This window comes from Geotrypetes seraphini, chromosome 1, assembly GCF_902459505.1.
Source record: "Geotrypetes seraphini chromosome 1, aGeoSer1.1, whole genome shotgun sequence".
NCBI classification, from domain to species: domain Eukaryota; kingdom Metazoa; phylum Chordata; class Amphibia; order Gymnophiona; family Dermophiidae; genus Geotrypetes; species Geotrypetes seraphini.
In genome coordinates this window covers 116,034,933-116,053,522 of record NC_047084.1, presented here as the reverse complement: position 1 = coordinate 116,053,522, position 18,590 = coordinate 116,034,933, and positions in this window count along the sequence as shown.

Below are 18,590 nucleotides of genomic sequence, written 5' to 3'. Positions count from 1 at the left end.
TCCACAATAAATACGCATGAGATAGATTTGCATCTCAAGGAGGCAGTGCATGCAAATCCATCTCATACATATTCATTGTGGATATTCAGAAAACCTGACCTGGCTCCGGCTCTCGAGGACCGGAATTGCCTATCCCTGGTGTAAAAACTGCTCTAGCTCAGTATGAGTGAATCGTCCATGCAGTAAAGTGCCCTCAGGCTCTGCACAGAATTGGCAGGGCTTTAGTACCCAATTTTGTAAGTGTAAGATGCAGAAAGGGAATTTACGCACACATTTACCTTGTGGAAAGTCTTGAACTACTACTACTAATATTATTTTTAGAGTGCTACCAGACGTACGCAGCACTGTACAGAGTCACGAAGGACACAGTTCCTCCTTGAAAGAGCTTACAATCTAAACCAGGGGTCTCCAAAGTCCCTCCTTGAGGGCCGAATCCAGTCAGGTTTTCAGGATTTCCCCAATGAATATGCATGAGATCTATGTGCCTGCACTGCTTTCAATGCATATTCATTGGGGAAATCCTGAAAACCAACTGGATTCGGCCCTCAAGGAAGAACTTTGGAGACCCCTGATCTAAACAGACAAACAGGATGCCAGGGTGGGGGATACAGTTAGGGGTAGGGTTAGCAGATGTCCAGGAAACCCCGGACTTTCCAAAACCCAGCATTTGTCCGGGTTTTGAAAAGTACCAAGCTCCAGCTGCGTCTGGAGGACCTCTGAGCATGCGTGGAGGACGTCACACACATCCGTGCATGCTCCAGGCCCTTCAGACACAGCTGGAGCTTGTCCGGAAAAAGAAAGGAAGTGGGGAGTAGGGCTATGGACTGAAGGAAAAAATTGAAAGCCCATTTTTTTCCGACTTGCCTTTTCAAATTTGGTTACTTTGTAATCTTGTAATTGCTTGGCTTTTTATTTTAAGACATATGTTCCGTTTTAGTACGTATGTAATGTTTTGTTTTAATTCTGTATGTATTGTTGTTATCTGCATAGATGGTTGATATGCGGGCTACAAGTGTTTTAAATAAATATATCAAAAAGGAGTAAACACCAGTGCAAGGCATTTTTAAAACATGATGAGACGAAGTCATTGTTCAGCACAGATGCAGAGAAGTCCCCAGAAGAGTGAATGGCTGAGTACATTGCTGGGACTGTAATGCCAAACCAGGGCCTGCAACTCCCTTCTGGCTTTGGAGCAGAGGGTGATCTGAGATGAAGTGCAAGTGCAAACACTTCATCTGAGATCTCTGATCCCCACCAAGGGCCTCCAGAGATGATCCTCTAACCTCCCACCCGCCCAACATTCAAAACATTAAAAAAATATCTCATGGTCTAACCCCTGCCCTTCCTTCCCTCTCTCCCCCCCCCCCCCCTTCAACACTCAAACTAAAATGTCTGTGGAGGTCTGGCAGACCCTGACTCCCCCACCCCCCACCCCAGACTACCCAATGCAACTTGAAGGTTTTACTTTTAATCTATTGTACTCTGGTGGGATCTTGCCAGATGGCGCTTCTCTCTTTCTCTATGGCTCTCCCCTTTCCCCCACCTACCTTCTCGCTGAAATGTAATCTTCAGGCTGGTCAGCAGCAGCAGTCAATGCTGCTTCCCCTCATAACCTCTCTAGCTCCCAACTCTCCCACCTACCTCCTCTCCGGGCCCAGCCACTGTAATTTAATCTTTGGGCAGCTGGCAGCAGCAATGAGGTGAGCCTGCTACTACCGGTCTACCCTGGAAGCCACCTCTCTGCAGTGACTTCCTATTCCTGCGTATGCGGGACCTACTGAGAAGGAGCTTCCGGGCAGCAGGCTCACCTCGTTGCTGCTGCTAGCTGCCCGAAGATTAAATTACAGCAGCCAGGCCCGGGGAAAAGGTAGGTGGGGGAGTCAGGAGAGCTGGCTAAACCCCAACAGGCACCCGGAGAGTCCTCTACAAAGTAGACATGTCCAGGTTCTCCAGGACATCTGGTAACCCTACCCATTCCTAATGGAACCTAACCATCAACAACCATATCCTCTCAGATCCATTCCATCTCAACCCATCCCCACAATTAATCTCCTCCATCCCCACTCAAACCCACAGGAGGGGATGCTATTATTTACTTGCTCACAGTCCTCTGTGTCTTTTTCCCAACCCACTGTTCAACCGAGTGTTCCAAGCTTCAGTCTGGTGTTCCAAACTGTCACTCTCCATATATTCCATTCTTGTTCTGGTGCTCCAGTTGCCTCGCTCTGTATTCCAAGCCTCAGTCTGGTGTTCCAACTATCACCCGTCAAACATTCCAAGCCTTATTCTGGTGCTCCAATTATCTCTTTGTTCATTCCAAGCCTCAGTCTGGTGTTCCAACTATCACCCATCATACGTTCCAAGCCTTATTCTGGTGCTCCAATGGCTTTTCTATGTAATCCAAGCCTCATTCTGGTGTTCTGTCACTCTCCATATATTCCAAGCCTCATTCTGGTGCTCCAATTTCTCTTTGTTCATTCCAAGCCTCAGTCTGGTATTCCAACTATCACCCGTCATACATTCCAAGCCTTATTCTGGTGCTCCAAATACCTCTTTGTTCATTCCAAGCCTCATTCTGGTGTTCCAATTGCTTTTTTGTGTAATCCAAGCCTCATTCTGGTGTTCCAATTGTCACTCTCCATAAGTTCCAAGCCTTGTGCTGGTGCTCCAAATGTGCATTCCAAGCCTCATTCTGGAGTCACCAGAGATTTTTAAATACTGTAGACTCTTGCAGGAATGCCAGAGCAATTTCTTCTATAAGAACATAAGAACATAAGCAGTGCCTCCGCCGGGTCAGACCATAGGTCCATCCTGCCCAGCAGTCCGCTCCCGCGGCGGCCCAAACAGTTCACGACCTGTCTAAATCACCAGAAGGGGCCCCCATGCCTCCTTGGTTTCCTAATTGAGTCCTATCTTCCTATCAAAGTCCTAGCCCTCCGGTCTTGCCTGCACGACCAGGTTGGGTTTCTGCATATATTTTCTGGTTAGCTTTCTCAGTATCCCACGATCCCCTTATCCCTCAGGAATCCATCCAGTCTCTGTTTGAATCCCTGTACCGTACTCTGCTTGATCACTTCCTCCGGTAGCGCATTCCAAGTGTCCACGACCCTCTGGGTGAAAAAAAACTTCCTTGCATTCGTTTTGAACCTATCTCCCTTCAGTTTCTCCGAATGCCCCCTCGTACCTGTTGTCCCCTTCAGCCTGAAGAATCTGTCCCTATCCACCCTCTCTATGCCCCTCATGATTTTGAAGGTCTCTATCATATCACCCCTGAGCCGCCTTTTTTCCAGAGAGAAGAGCCCCAGCCTATCCAACCTCTCAGCATATGTGTAGTGTTCCAGCCCTCTTACCAGTTTTGTTGCTCTCCTTTGGACTCTCTCAAGTACCTCCATGTCTTTCTTGAGGTACGGCGACCAATATTGAACGCAGTATTCCAGATGCGGACGCACCATCGCTCGATACAGTGGCATGATGACTTCCCGCGTCCTTGTAGTTATGCCCCTCTTTATGATGCCCAGCATCCTGTTGGCTTTTTTTGAGGCCGCTGCGCACTGTGCAGATGGCTTCAGTGATGCATCCACCAGCACACCCAAGTCTCTCTCAAGATTGCTTTCTCCCAACAATGCCCCCCCCCAATTTGTAGTTGAACAACGAGTTCTTTTTCCCTATATGCATAACCTTGCATTTTTCCACATTAAAGCGCATTTGCCATTTGTTTGCCCAGTCTTCCAGCTTGTCTATGTCCCTTTGCAGGTCCTCACACTCCTCCCTGGAGCTAACTTTGCCGCACAGTTTGGTATCGTCTGCAAATTTTATAACCTCGCACTTTGCCTCCTTTTCCAGGTCATTGATAAATATGTTGAAGAGTAACGGCCCCAGCACCGATCCTTGTGGCACACCGCTCGTGACTCCCCGCCAGTCAGAATATTGGCCCTTTACTCCGACCCTCTGCAGTCTACCCGACAACCAGTGCTCGATCCATCTGTGCACATCCCCTCCCACCCCGTGGTTCCACAGTTTCCTAAGCAGCCTTTCATGTGGTACCTTATCAAAAGCCTTTTGAAAATCGAGGTAAATGATGTCGATGGGTTCTCCATTGTCCACCTGACTGCTTATTCCCTCAAAGAAGTACAGAAGGTTCGTTAGGCACGACCTTCCCTTACAGAATCCGTGCTGGCTTGTTCTCAGTAGGCCATTTCTCTCAATGTGCTCGCAGATGCCGTCCTTTATCATAGCTTCCACCATCTTCCCTATAATTGAAGTCAGGCTCACCGGCCTGTAGTTCCCGGGGTCACCCCTCGATCCCTTCTTGAAGATAGGTGTGACATTCGCCAATTTCCAGTCCTCTGGTACCTCTCCAGTTTTCAAGGATAGGTTACAAACATGTTGGATTGTGCCCGCTATTTCTTGTCTTAGTTCCTTCAGAACCCTTGGGTGGATCCCGTCCGGACCCGGTGATTTGCCGCATTTTAACCTGTCTATCTGTTTGAGGACATCTTCCTTACTTACCTCTATGTGCTCCAATTTTTCAGCCTGTTCCCCACGCATGAGCTCCTCTGAGTCTGGTATATTAGAAGTGTCTTCTCTCGTAAAAACTGACGAGAAGAACGTGTTCAACCTCTCAGCTATCTCTTTATTCTCCTTAATCACTCCCTTCCTATCTCCATCGTCCAACGGCCCCACCTCCTCTCTCGCTGGTCGTTTCCCCTTTACGTAACTGAAGAATGCCTTGAAGTTTCTTGCTTCCCTGGCCAGCCCCTCTTCGTATTTCCCTTTTGCTTTTCTAACCTCTCGGTGGCATTCTTTTTGGCATTTCCTGTGCGCCTGGTGATTTTCCTCTGTTGGATCCTTTTTCCATCTCCGGAAGGATACTTTTTGTCATTTATTGCCTTCTTTACTTCTGCTGAGATCCAAATCGGGTCCTTTGACCGCTTGTTTTTGCAGCCTTTCCTGAAACTGGGGACGTACGTTTTTTGTGCTTCCTGCAGCGTGTCCCTAAATAGGGTCCAGGCGCTTTCCACAGTCTCCATCCTAAAGATGTTTCTGAGCTTCCTCCCCACCATTTCCCTCATAGCAACATAGTTCCCTTTCTTGAAGTTGAGCGCAGTTGTTGCGGTTCTCCTTACTATGGGTGTCCCCCTTTCTAATGTGAATCTGATCGCATTGTGGTCGCTGTTGCCTAGTGGTCCTCCCACTTCTACCCCTCTTGCAGGCCCCCCTAATCCGTTCAGGATGAGGTCAAGGGTAGCATTCCCCCGCGTCGGTTCCCTGACCAGTTGCTCCATGAAGCAGTCCCTCACAGCTTCTACAAATCCTGTTTCCCTAGTGCAGTTGGAGTGACCTGTACTCCAGTCTATCCCTGGGTAGTTGAAGTCCCCCATCACTGTTACACTTCCAGTCCTGCACTCCTGTCTCAGTTCCGCTTCCAGGTCGTGTCCGAGTCCTTCTGGCGTGCCAGGTGGGCGATAGTACAGCCCCAGTTTTATGTCTGCACCCTTGTTTCCCGGCAATTTGACCCATAGCGATTCCAGCCCCTCTGCCTTCGTTGCCATATCCATCCCGACCGAGTAGGTAGAGTCCTTTATATATAGTGCTATGCCTCCCCCCTTCTTGTGGGTCCTGTCTCTCCTGTAGAGCTTGTACCCCGGCAGCGCCACATCCCATTGATTCTCCTCTGTCCACCATGTTTCTGTAATTCCAATTATATCCAGGTCTTCCCCCTTGGCCACGACCTCTAGTTCATCCATCTTGGTCATGAGGCTTCTTGCATTTGCGTATAAGCACCGCAGGTCCCGTCGTTTTTCCTCCACCTCTGCATTCACCTGGGCCGCCACTCCTGTTCCCTGTACTTCTGTTTTGCCCTTTGCCTTTACCCTCATAGCTTTCAGCTTCCCCACATTTCTGCCACCCCACTTCCCCGCTTTTCCTCTGGGTTTTCTTGCCCCCTCCTGGGCCCCGGCCTCTGTTTGATCCCCCTCGCCTTGTGCAGCCCCCAAAATGCCCTCAGCTTCCGTCCTCTTGCCACCCAGTCCCCCTGTGTCTCCATGCCCATTAGTCTCCATCCAGCAAGCTCCCTTTACCTGTTGTTTCCCTCGCTGTCTGATCCTGAGATCCACTGGTCTCTCTACTTCCTCCGTGCAGTCAGCCCTTTCAGCATCTGTTCTGGATACTGTTGTCCGAAGCGTCAACATCAGATCAGCTGTCGGCTTTCCCCCTCTCATCAGTTTAAAGCCCTCTCGATCTCCTTCCTCACATTGGTAGCCAGTAGTCTAGTTCCCTCTGTGCTCAGGTGCAGGCCGTCCCGCCGGTAGAGCTTACTCTTTCCCCAGAAGGACGTCCAGTTCCTTACAAAGTGGAAGCCCTCCTCCTGGCACCATCTCCTCAACCATGCATTCACAGCCTGGAGGTCTGCCTGCCTTTTTGCATCTGCTCTCGGCACAGGCAGGATCTCCGAGAATGCTATCCTCCGGCTACTCCGCTTCAGTTTTCGTCCCAGGACCCTGAACTGGTCAGTCAGCGTGGCCATGCTGAAGTTTCTCCGGCTCACATCATTTGTTCCGACATGGATTATCACCGCAGTCTCCTCTGTCTCTGCTCCGTCCAGGATCCTCTCGATCCTATCAGTGACGTCACGTGTCTTGGCCCCTGGGAGACAAGTCACTAGCCGATCCTCCCTTCCTCCAGCTACGTGACTATCTACCTCTCTCAAGATCGAGTCTCCCACCACAATAGCAGACTTCCCTTTCCTCAGCAACCTCCTCTGTCTCAGGTCCGTGTCCTCGGTGTAGTGAGGTGTCTCACCCTCGGGGTCTCGGTGAGTCCCGGTCTCCTCTTCTTGTGTGGTTCCTCCGCTAGGTCCTTCCCCGGTGTCGCATTGTGGAACCTGGGTCTCTTCTGCCGACATCCGTCTGTGCAGTCTCTGGTCCTGTCCTTCCGCCTTCCTATAGGCCTCCTCGATGAATCTCTCAAGGTCCCTCACCTGGTCCACATTGAGGCCTGCTCCATCTGTGTCCTTGGTTGACCAGCTCGTCTCCTCTATGTTGCGCAGTCCCTCCAGTCCCTCCAGTTCCTGGACCTTGACCCTCAGTCTGCCGACCTCCATCCTCAGGCTTTCCAGTTCCTGACACCGACCGCATATGTATGCCCGCCTCCCGGAGGGGAGGTAGTCATACATATGGCACTCAACGCAGTAAACTGGGTAGCTCTGCTGGGTTCCTGTAGCCTCCATTTCTTTCTCCTTGCTCCTACGGTCCCTCGGTGGTTGAGAGTGGCTTTTGGCGTGCAGCTAGCTGAAAGAGTAGAGAGAGAGAGAAGAGTGAGAAGCTGCAAGGGTAGAGAGAGAAAGAGAGAGAGAAGAATGAGAAGCCGAAAGGGTAGAGAAGGAAGAAAGTGGAGAGAAAAAAATATAATAATTTTTTTTTTTTTTTTTTTTGGGTTAAAGTTAGGTTTGCTGCTGGGCTGCCTGGGCTCCTTCTCAAGGCTCCTTCGCGAAGGCGCTCTCGCTAAGGCGAGCGCCTTTACCGCTCGCCTTCGCCGCGCGCCGAACGGCTGAGCGCCGTTGGCTCCCTTCCTCTTCTAGTGGAGCCCGGGCCGATTCAACCTGTGACGCGCGGGGTGGGCGGAGCTAACTCTCGCCGCGACCCCGATCTGCCTGCCTCCCCAGTCCTCCTCTCCTCAGCGTCCCCGGCTCCCCTCTGTGCCTGGAAACCTGAAAAAAAGCCACAAAACAAGCAAAAAAGCTCACAGAAGCGCCGCTGCAGGTCTCCTCGTGTCCCGGCTCCCTTCCTCTTCTAGTGGAGCCCGGGCCGATTCAACCTGTGACGCGCGGGGTGGGCGGAGCTAACTCTCACCGCGACCCCGATCTGCCTGCCTCCCCAGTCCTCCTCTCCTCAGCGTCCCCGGCTCCCCTCTGTGCCTGGAAACCTGAAAAAAAGCCACAAAACAAGCAAAAAAGCTCACAGAAGCGCCGCTGCAGGTCTCCTCGTGTCCCGGCTCCCTTCCTCTTCTAGTGGAGCCCGGGCCGATTCAACCTGTGACGCGCGGGGTGGGCGGAGCTAACTCTCGCCGCGACCCCGATCTGCCTGCCTCCCCAGTCCTCCTCTCCTCAGCGTCCCCGGCTCCCCTCTGTGCCTGGAAACCTGAAAAAAAGCCACAAAACAAGCAAAAAAAGCTCACAGAAGCGCCGCTGCAGGTCTCCTCGTGTCCCGGCTCCCTTCCTCTTCTAGTGGAGCCCGGGCCGATTCAACCTGTGACGCGCGGGGTGGGCGGAGCTAACTCTCGCCGCGACCCCGATCTGCCTGCCTCCCCAGTCCTCCTCTCCTCAGCGTCCCCGGCTCCCCTCTGTGCCTGGAAACCTGAAAAAAAGCCACAAAACAAGCAAAAAAGCTCACAGAAGCGCCGCTGCAGGTCTCCTCGTGTCCCGGCTCCCTTCCTCTTCTAGTGGAGCCCGGGCCGATTCAACCTGTGACGCGCGGGGTGGGCGGAGCTAACTCTCGCCGCGACCCCGATCTGCCTGCCTCCCCAGTCCTCCTCTCCTCAGCGTCCCCGGCTCCCCTCTGTGCCTGGAAACCTGAAAAAAAGCCACAAAACAAGCAAAAAAGCTCACAGAAGCGCCGCTGCAGGTCTCCTCGTGTCCCGGCTCCCTTCCTCTTCTAGTGGAGCCCGGCCGATTCAACCTGTGACGCGCGGGGTGGGCGGAGCTAACTCTCGCCGCGACCCCGATCTGCCTGCCTCCCCAGTCCTCCTCTCCTCAGCGTCCCCGGCTCCCCTCTGTGCCTGGAAACCTGAAAAAAAGCCACAAAACAAGCAAAAAAGCTCACAGAAGCGCCGCTGCAGGTCTCCTCGTGTCCCGGCTCCCTTCCTCTTCTAGTGGAGCCCGGGCCGATTCAACCTGTGACGCGCGGGGTGGGCGGAGCTAACTCTCGCCGCGACCCCGATCTGCCTGCCTCCCCAGTCCTCCTCTCCTCAGCGTCCCCGGCTCCCCTCTGTGCCTGGAAACCTGAAAAAAAGCCACAAAACAAGCAAAAAAGCTCACAGAAGCGCCGCTGCAGGTCTCCTCGTGTCCCGGCTCCCTTCCTCTTCTAGTGGAGCCCGGGCCGATTCAACCTGTGACGCGCGGGGTGGGCGGAGCTAACTCTCGCCGCGACCCCGATCTGCCTGCCTCCCCAGTCCTCCTCTCCTCAGCGTCCCCGGCTCCCCTCTGTGCCTGGAAACCTGAAAAAAAGGCCACAAAACAAGCAAAAAAGCTCACAGAAGCGCCGCTGCAGGTCTCCTCGTGTCCCGGCTCCCTTCCTCTTCTAGTGGAGCCCGGGCCGATTCAACCTGTGACGCGCGGGGTGGGCGGAGCTAACTCTCGCCGCGACCCCGATCTGCCTGCCTCCCCAGTCCTCCTCTCCTCAGCGTCCCCGGCTCCCCTCTGTGCCTGGAAACCTGAAAAAAAGCCACAAAACAAGCAAAAAAGCTCACAGAAGCGCCGCTGCAGGTCTCCTCGTGTCCCGGCTCCCTTCCTCTTCTAGTGGAGCCCGGGCCGATTCAACCTGTGACGCGCGGGGTGGGCGGAGCTAACTCTCGCCGCGGACCCCGATCTGCCTGCCTCCCCAGTCCTCCTCTCCTCAGCGTCCCCGGCTCCCCTCTGTGCCTGGAAACCTGAAAAAAAGCCACAAAACAAGCAAAAAAGCTCACAGAAGCGCCGCTGCAGGTCTCCTCGTGTCCCGGCTCCCTTCCTCTTCTAGTGGAGCCCGGGCCGATTCAACCTGTGACGCGCGGGGTGGGCGGAGCTAACTCTCGCCGCGACCCCGATCTGCCTGCCTCCCCAGTCCTCCTCTCCTCAGCGTCCCCGGCTCCCCTCTGTGCCTGGAAACCTGAAAAAAAAGCCACAAAACAAGCAAAAAAACTCACAGAAGCGCCGCTGCAGGTCTCCTCGTGTCCCGGCTCCCTTCCTCTTCTAGTGGAGCCCCATACCCATGGGAATCCTGCATTCCCCAATCCTATGCAACTCTCTATAACTCAATGACCCCAGTTCCTGTAGGTTTCACTCTAATGTGTGTACTCATTGCATAGTACACACATGTATCAAATAGTGTGTTTATTGTCCAAAGAACATGGACCCTGTGGCTCTGCAGTGATGGTTTTATGATGGTAAATACAGTAGTTTTTTTTCCCCTCCTGCCTGCTATAGTTAGAAGTTGCAGGATGCTTGGATGATACTACAGGTGTCCTAAGAACATAAGAATAGAACAATGGTCCATCTAGCCCAGTATTCTGTCTTCGTGGAGGCGAATCCAAGTCACAATTACCTGGCAAAAACTTAAATAGAAGCAGCATTCCATGCCACCAATCTAGGGCCAGCAGTGGCTCCCCTCTCCCCCTCCCCCCGTCTGTCTCAACAGCAAACTATGGACTTTTCCTCCAGGAATTTGTCCAACTCTTTCTTTTTTTTTTTTTTTGTTGCTGCTCTCCTTGCTGGCTAATCAGCTGAGCCAGTAGGACTCCCCAAAGCAGCCAATCGGCAACTTCAGGGCTTCCCCTGATGAGCAGCTGTTTGGGGCTTTCCCTGTCAGGTGATCGCTACACCAGCAGGGGAAGCCCTGAAGCCATGGCAGCTTTGGAGAGTCCTGCCGGTGCTGATCAGTGGGCAGGGAGAGCAGAACAAAAATTTGACAGGAGGGATAGGGAGGAGCTGTGCCTTGTGTGTTTTGCTTTCTTGAGCAGGCTCCAGACACTGTTCTTTTCCCTTTTATTGGCACTGCTCTGCACAAATAACATGCATATAATTTGCATGCTATTTGTGCTGAGCATCAACTGTTGGGAAAAAATCAATCCTGCCATGGTAATTTTTACTGTGACATCGGAGTGTTGTGCATAGGGGCCTCAGGCCCATATCCCACCCTAACTACTACACTTATGGTGAAATATGTGAACCTTCCAAAAATACACCCAAATCCCATTGTACCTACATGATAACCTGTGGGTACCCAACTGAGTGAAGATGTTTTAATATCAACTGAAATATATTGAAAAAGCGATGGTGGGTGGTGAGGGTGGTGAGGTGATAGTCTTGGGGTTCGCCCCTTGTTTATGCCTCCATGTCTCTGAGCACTGGTTTCATTATAAGTTGATATGATATCTATTAAATATTATTGAATACACTAGAGTGATTTTGTATCAGATTTAACATTTTAGCCAAGACATCTTTGCAAACTGGTGATTTATTTGCAAAAGAGAACCCCCGACAAGCTTTGATGTGAAACTGTTGGTTCCTTTATACGGTGGTACCTTGGTTTACGAGCATAATTCGTTCCAGAAGCATGCTCGTAATCCAAAGTACTTGAATATCAAAGCAACTTTCCTCATAGGCCATAATGGCAATGCTGACAATTCGTTCCACAACCCAAAGGGTGCCGAGGAAGTAGCGAGGGGTGGCCCAGGGATGTGTACCTGTCGGGTGCCGGGTGCTGCAGCGCCGTCTCTAGGAAACGCCTCCTCTGTCCGCCAGCCGCTGGAGAACCCCTGAGCCCATGCAGTGCTGCTTCGAGGGGATGCCTCTTCCACGCCGGGTGTCTTCCGCATGTTGGAGAGCCTATGAGAGCCCACGCAGCCGAGTGCCATCCCACCTGCACATTACCACCCCTAGTGGTAATAACGTGGGACTGCCATTAGGGGGTGCAATATTGAAGTCAGTGATAGAGTGGCCAGGAGTAACCAGGCATCACTCCTGAGTCCTTGGATTCCAGTGGACCCCTCCAGAACCCCACTGGAAGCCTCCCCAGACCACCAATGAGTTGGTAGGTAGCCACTAGGGGGGTTGGGTGGACTGTGGGAGCCGTACATGGAGGCTTGGGTCCATGGGAAGGAAGTTATCACTGAAGTCCAGGAGCATCAGGCTGCGGTTATTGCACTGCTCTTGGATGGTAAAATAACCCCAGTCTAAAGCTGGGGTTATTTTACAATGGTTTTTTTAGGGGGAGGGCCCTAACATGATTTGCAGTATATCACAGCAAATTGCGTTAGGGGATTTGCCTAGTAATTCATATTTTGCATCTCTACTTTGTAATGGACAACGATTTAAATATTGCCATGCTATTTTTGGAACAGCCACGTAAGGGTTAAGTCATGACAATGGCCATTTACCATGACTTAACGCCCTAGTGCTGCTTGATAAATTTTCCCCTAAGATAGAATTGTAAAGTAATTTATTCAATTTTCTATCCCATGGGAGCTCAGAATGGTTTACATGAATTTATTCAGGTTCTCAAGCATTTTTCCCTGTCTGTCCCGGTGGGCTCACAATCTATCTAATGTACCTGGGGAAATGGGGGGATTAAGTGACTTGCCCAGGGTCACAGGGAGCAGTGGAGTTTGAACCCACAACCTCATGGTGCTGAGGCTGTAGCTTTAACCACTGCACCACTCTAGAAATCAAAATGAAGTAAAAGTGAGCCAAGTCTAGGACAATGAAGCCATTGTGACATCACTGATGAGGTTGGCTCTTATCGGTGGAATGAGGGATTATGACATCACAAGCTCAGCTCTGGTTATCAGAGGCTGAAACTCTTCACACTATTTATTTAATTTTCTATACCATTCTCCCACTGGAGCTCAGAATGGTTTACATGAATTTATTCAGGTATTCAAACATTTTTTCCTGTCTGTCCTGGTGGGCTCACGATCTATCTCATGTATGTGAGACAATGGGGGGGGAGGGGGGGATTAAGTGACTTGTCCAGGGTCACAAGGAGCAGCATGGGTTTGAACCTTAGGTTGTAGCGTTAACCACTGTGCCACACTCTTCCGGGAATGTAATTCCTTTCAAGTTAAGATGGTGAAATATTGAGCCAGATCTTAGCAGACATCTAGGTTTCTTATCGCATTATAAACCAGTGGTCTCAAACTTGTGACCCGCCAGGTACTTTTTTGACACCCTCGGTATGTTTATCATAATCACAAAAGTAAAATAAAATAGTTTCTTGATCATATGTCTCTTTAGCTATAAATTACAATATTATTATTAAGACTTACTTAAAAGGAAAGATTTATAAACATTGTCATCTAGACATGGGAACATTGGATCACTTACTGTTTTATTGCCCTATGATTTTAATTTTTTGGAAATCAATTTGGGGACATAATAATATTCTAGAAGTTGCGATCCCTCTGACTTATGAAGTTGTGATTTGTGATACTATATTATATGTTAACTAGTGTTTTAGCCCGTTACATTCATTACAGTAACGGGTGCTAGAATAGCCCCACCTACACCCTGACTCTGACCCCACCCATGCCCCGCCTCTATATTTAAGCAGCATAAATTTGTTCTACTCTTTGGGACCTGTGGTCTGTCTCAGTATGGTAACTCTTATGCTTCTCTGGCTTACTTCCTTTTGTCTCATCCCATCCCTGTACACCATGTCCTCCCTGTCTCTCCTCTTTCCCTCCATCCCTGTGTACCGTCTCCTCCCTCTTTTTACCCCTCCTATGGTCTGGTATCTTTATCCTCTTTCCCAGTCTGGCATCTCTCTCCCCTCTTTCTCTTCCCCCCCTTTTTGTTCTGGCATCTCCGTCTTTCCCTTCCCCTCCCCCTGCCTTAGTCTTGAACCTCTTCCCCCTCCTTCCTTTCCCTGGTCTGACATCTCTCTATTCTCTCTCTGTCCCCAACCCCCACCCCCTTTCCCATCCAGTAGTCTTAATATCCCCTTTCCTCCCTCTTCCTCTCATGGTCTGGCATCTCTCTCCCCTCTTTCTCTTCCCCCCCTTTTTGTTCTGGCATCTCTGTCTTTCCCTTCCCCTCCCCCTGCCTTAGTCTTGAACCTCTTCCCCCTCCTTCCTTTCCCTGGTCTGACATCTCTCTATTCTCTCTCTGTTCCCCACCCCCACCCCCTTTCCCATCCAGTAGTCTTAATATCCCCTTTCCTTCCTCTTCCTCCCATGGTCTGGCATCTCTCTCCCCTCTTTCTCTTCCCCCCCTTTTTGTTCTGGCATCTCTGTCTTTCCCTTCCCCTCCCCCTGCCTTAGTCTTGAACCTCTTCCCCCTCCTTCCTTTCCCTGGTCTGACATCTCTCTATTCTCTCTCTGTCCCCCACCCCCACCCCCACCCCCTTTCCCATCCAGTAGTCTTAATAACCCCTTTCCTTCCTCTTCCTCCCATGGTCTGGCATCTCTCTCCCCTCTTTCTCTTCCCCCCCTTTTTGATCTGGCATCTCTGTCTTTCCCTTCCCTCTACCCTGCCTTAGTTTTGAACCTCTTTCCCCTCCTTCCTTTCCCTGGTTTGACATCTCTCTATTCTCTCTCTGTCCCCCACCCCACCCCCTTTCCCATCCAGTAGTCTTAATATCCCCTTTCCTTCCTCTTCCTCCCATGGTCTGGCATCTCTCTCCCCTCTTTCTCTTCCCCCCCTTTTTGTTCTGGCATCTCTGTCTTTCCCTTCCCCTCTACCCTGCCTTAGTCTTGAACCTCTTCCCCCTCCTTCCTTTCCCTGGTCTGACATCTCTCTATTCTCTCTCTGTCCCCCACCCCCACCCCCTTTCCCATCCAGTAGGCTTAATATCCCCTTTCCTTCCTCTTCCTCCCATGGTCTGGCATCTCTCTCCCCTCTTTCTCTTCCCCCCCTTTTTGTTCTGGCTTCTCTGTCTTTCCCTTCCCCTCTACCCTGCCTTAGTCTTGAACCTCTTCCCCCTCCTTTCTTTCCCTGGTCTGACATCTCTCTATTCTCTCTCTGTCCCCCACCCCCACCCCCTTTCCCATCCAGTAGTCTTAATATCCCCTTTCCTTCCTCTTCCTCCCATGGTCTGGCATCTCTCTCCCCTCTTTCTCTTCCCCCCCTTTTTGTTCTGGCATTTCTGTCTTTCCCTTCCCCTCTACCCTGCCTTAGTCTTGAACCTCTTCCCCCTCCTTCCTTTCCCTGGTCTGACATCTCTCTATTCTCTCTCTGTCACCCACCCCCACCCCCTTTCCCATCCAGTAGTCTTAATATCCCCTTTCCTTCCTCTTCCTCCCATGGTCTGGCATCTCTCTCCCCTCTTTCTCTTCCCCCCCCTTTTTGTTCTGGCATTTCTGTCTTTCCCTTCCCCTCTACCCTGCCTTAGTCTTGAACCTCTTCCCCCTCCTTCCTTTCCCTGGTCTGACATCTCTCTATTCTCTCTCTGTCACCCACCCCCACCCCCTTTCCCATCCAGTAGTCTTAATATCCCCTTTCCTTCCTCTTCCTCCCATGGTCTGGCATCTCTCTCCCCTCTTTCTCTTCCCCCCCTTTTTGTTCTGGCATCTCTGTCTTTCCCTTCCCCTCCCCCTGCCTTAGTTTTGAACCTCTTTCCCCTCCTTCCTTTCCCTGGTTTGACATCTCTCTATTCTCTCTCTGTCCCCCACCCCACCCCCTTTCCCATCCAGTAGTCTTAATATCCCCTTTCCTTCCTCTTCCTCCCATGGTCTGGCATCTCTCTCCCCTCTTTCTCTTCCCTCCCTTTTTGTTCTGGCATCTCTGTCTTTCCCTTCCCCTCTACCCTGCCTTAGTCTTGATCCTCTTCCCCCTCCTTCCTTTCCCTGGTCTGACATCTCTCTATTCTCTCTCTGTCCCCCACCCCCACCCCCTTTCCCATCCAGTAGGCTTAATATCTCCTTTCCTTCCTCTTCCTCCCATGGTCTGGCATCTCTCTCCCCTCTTTCTCTTCCCCCCTTTTTGTTCTGGCTTCTCTGTCTTTCCCTTCCCCTCTACCCTGCCTTAGTCTTGAACCTCTTCCCCCTCCTTCCTTTCCCTGGTCTGACATCTCTCTATTCTCTCTCTGTCCCCCACCCCCACCCCCTTTCCCATCCAGTAGTCTTAATATCCCCTTTCCTTCCTCTTCCTCCCATGGTCTGGCATCTCTCTCCCCTCTTTCTCTTCCCCCCTTTTTGTTCTGGCATTTCTGTCTTTCCCTTCCCCTCTACCCTGCCTTAGTCTTGAACCTCTTCCCCCTCCTTCCTTTCCCTGGTCTGACATCTCTCTATTCTCTCTCTGTCCCCCCCCCCCCACCCCCTTTCCCATCCAGTAGTCTTAATATCCCCTTTCCTTCCTCTTCCTCCCATGGTCTGGCATCTCTATCTGCCCTTTCCCTTTCTTCCCTAGCAAGTCTAGAACTTTACTTTACTTTTCAGCATCTCTTACCCTCACCATGCTATTCCTCCCCTGCTTGCTCACCAATCTCCTTGCGGTGCTGCTCTAACTCTTTGGTCGTAGGCAGCATGAGTGAAGTGAACACGCTGCCTCTGGTGACCTGGAAGCTTTCTCTCTGCTACTGTTTTCCGCCTATGTGGGGGCAGGAAGCAGTAGCATAGGAAAAGCTTCTGGGTCACCGAAGGCAGTTTGGTTACATCACTCATGCTGCCTATGGCCGAAGAGTTAAAGCAGTAGCACTGCGAGAACGGTGAGCAAGCACTGGATTTTGTGAGGGGGGGGGGTCGGCAGCAGGGGACTCCAGATAGGTGCGTTGGCCTTGCAGTGGGGTGGTTGGGCAGGGGACCTATAGCAGCTGGCAGCCTGCAGTGGCCGACAGCCGCGGCGGCGAACACCTTCACCTCGGCTGTACCGTGCAGGAGCAGCGCCCGACCCTCCGCCTGGCCCTGTTTGCTGTTCCGAGCTCGGGGCAGTTGTAGGTGCGCATGCGCACTTCTTCCGGCCACAGACATACGGAACACGTAAGTAGAAGTGCGCATGCGTGGCTTAGGGTTTTATTATAGAGATGATCCCTTAGACAAATATAAAAGACAACTTTTTTAAATTATGACGGTTATTGCTATACAATTGATCACATGAAATTGAAAAAACTGGGACCGACTTAACTAAATTCTGGTGGGCAAATTTATGTTTAATTTATAAATACGAGAAAATGAATGCTGATTTGACAGGAAATACAACGAATTTCAAATTAATAAGGTGCCCATTGATGACTTATGTAGAATTATTATAGTTTGATTTAATTGACGCATTATTGCATATCCAGGGAAAAGGGAGGGGGGGGAATATAGGTTTTAAATGAATTTTATTTGTTCTGAAGGTTTGTAAGGAGGGGAAGATATTTTTGGGGCTTCTGAAAAAGTCTCTAAATGATCATAAAAATATATTTCTTATAGAATACTTATTATAAATTTCGAGAACCACTGGATAATTAGTTTGATATTATAGGAAGAGGGGAGGGATAGTACTCTGTTTAAGTCTTGGAAGAATGTTAAAGGAGGATTAACGTGTAAAATATTTTATTTGATGTTTTCACTTATTAAAAGGGTCAAACTGAATAAATAAATAATTTACATCTGATTTTGGTTGGGGGGAGGAAATGTTTTGTAATACTTATTTGACCGATTGTAGTGCTATCTTGAAGCCAGTTGTATGTATTCTTTAAAAGCACTGTTTTTGGAATGGAAAATTAATAAAGATTTATTTAAAAAAAAGAGAATTTTACCTCATGCAAAATTGTCATTTCTTTAATAAGACATTAACTATTTTTTCTAAGGCCCTCCAAGTACCTACAAATCCAAAGGGTTTGAGTTTGAGACCACTGTTATAAACCATAAAATGATACTACCGTATTTGCCGTCGTATAAGACGACTGGGCGTATAAGACGACCCCCCAACTTTTACAGTTAAAATATAGAGTTTGTTATATACTCGCCGTATAAGACTACCCCTTCTTCCGATTTGCGACCCCCCCCCCAAGCCGGCAAAAACAGCTTTGCACCGCAGGCCCAGCCGCCCAAGACGAGTCGGAGGCCCCTACCCGCCGCATCCTGCACGTGGGCAGACTCAGCACAAACGCTGCTGATGGCCCCAATCGACACGCTGACCTCCCCGCGCACGCTGACCATCTTCTCTCTGCCTGCACTTTCCCCGCGGCCCTCTTCGGCGACTCAGCAGGGGCAGCGATCAAGACAGGCTGCAAACGTCGGGACCTTCCCTCTCTGAGTCCCGCCTATTTTGTTTCAACTTCCTGTTTCCGCATAGGCGAGACTCACAGAGGGAATGACCGCCTGTCTTGATCGCCCGAGGCTGGGAGGAACAGAAGATTTCTGCAAACATCATCGGGGCAGAAAATTTAACGGGTCCATCTCGCCGGTCCTGTGTGGACCGGCAGGAATTTTCTGCGGACCGGCACCGGTTGAAGAACTGTGATGTAAACAGTACCCGGCGTATAAGACGACCCCCGACTTTGGGGAGGATTTTAAGGTACTGAAAAGTCGTCTTATACGCCGGCAAATACGGTACTTTGTCACCTTGTGATCATTCATCCATTTCCTCCCTCCCGTTCCCCATAAGACTCTCACTGGAATGCTTTTATGCTTCACTCATTTACTCTGATATTGCCATCTTCTGTTCATATTTTTGTGACCTGAGGACATAAGAAGAAAGATTCTGGCCTTCAAAAACTACTCAGAATGTGTTGTTAGTCCAAAAGAGAAATGATATTGCCTTATTTTCTTAAAAAAAATTTTATTGCTGCGTATTACACACATATAAAGGAAGAGTGTGAAGATTTAATAATAATAATAATAACTTTATTCTTCTATACTGCCATAGTCGTGAGACTTCTAGGCGGTTCACATTGAAGAGAGCTGGACAGTCAGCG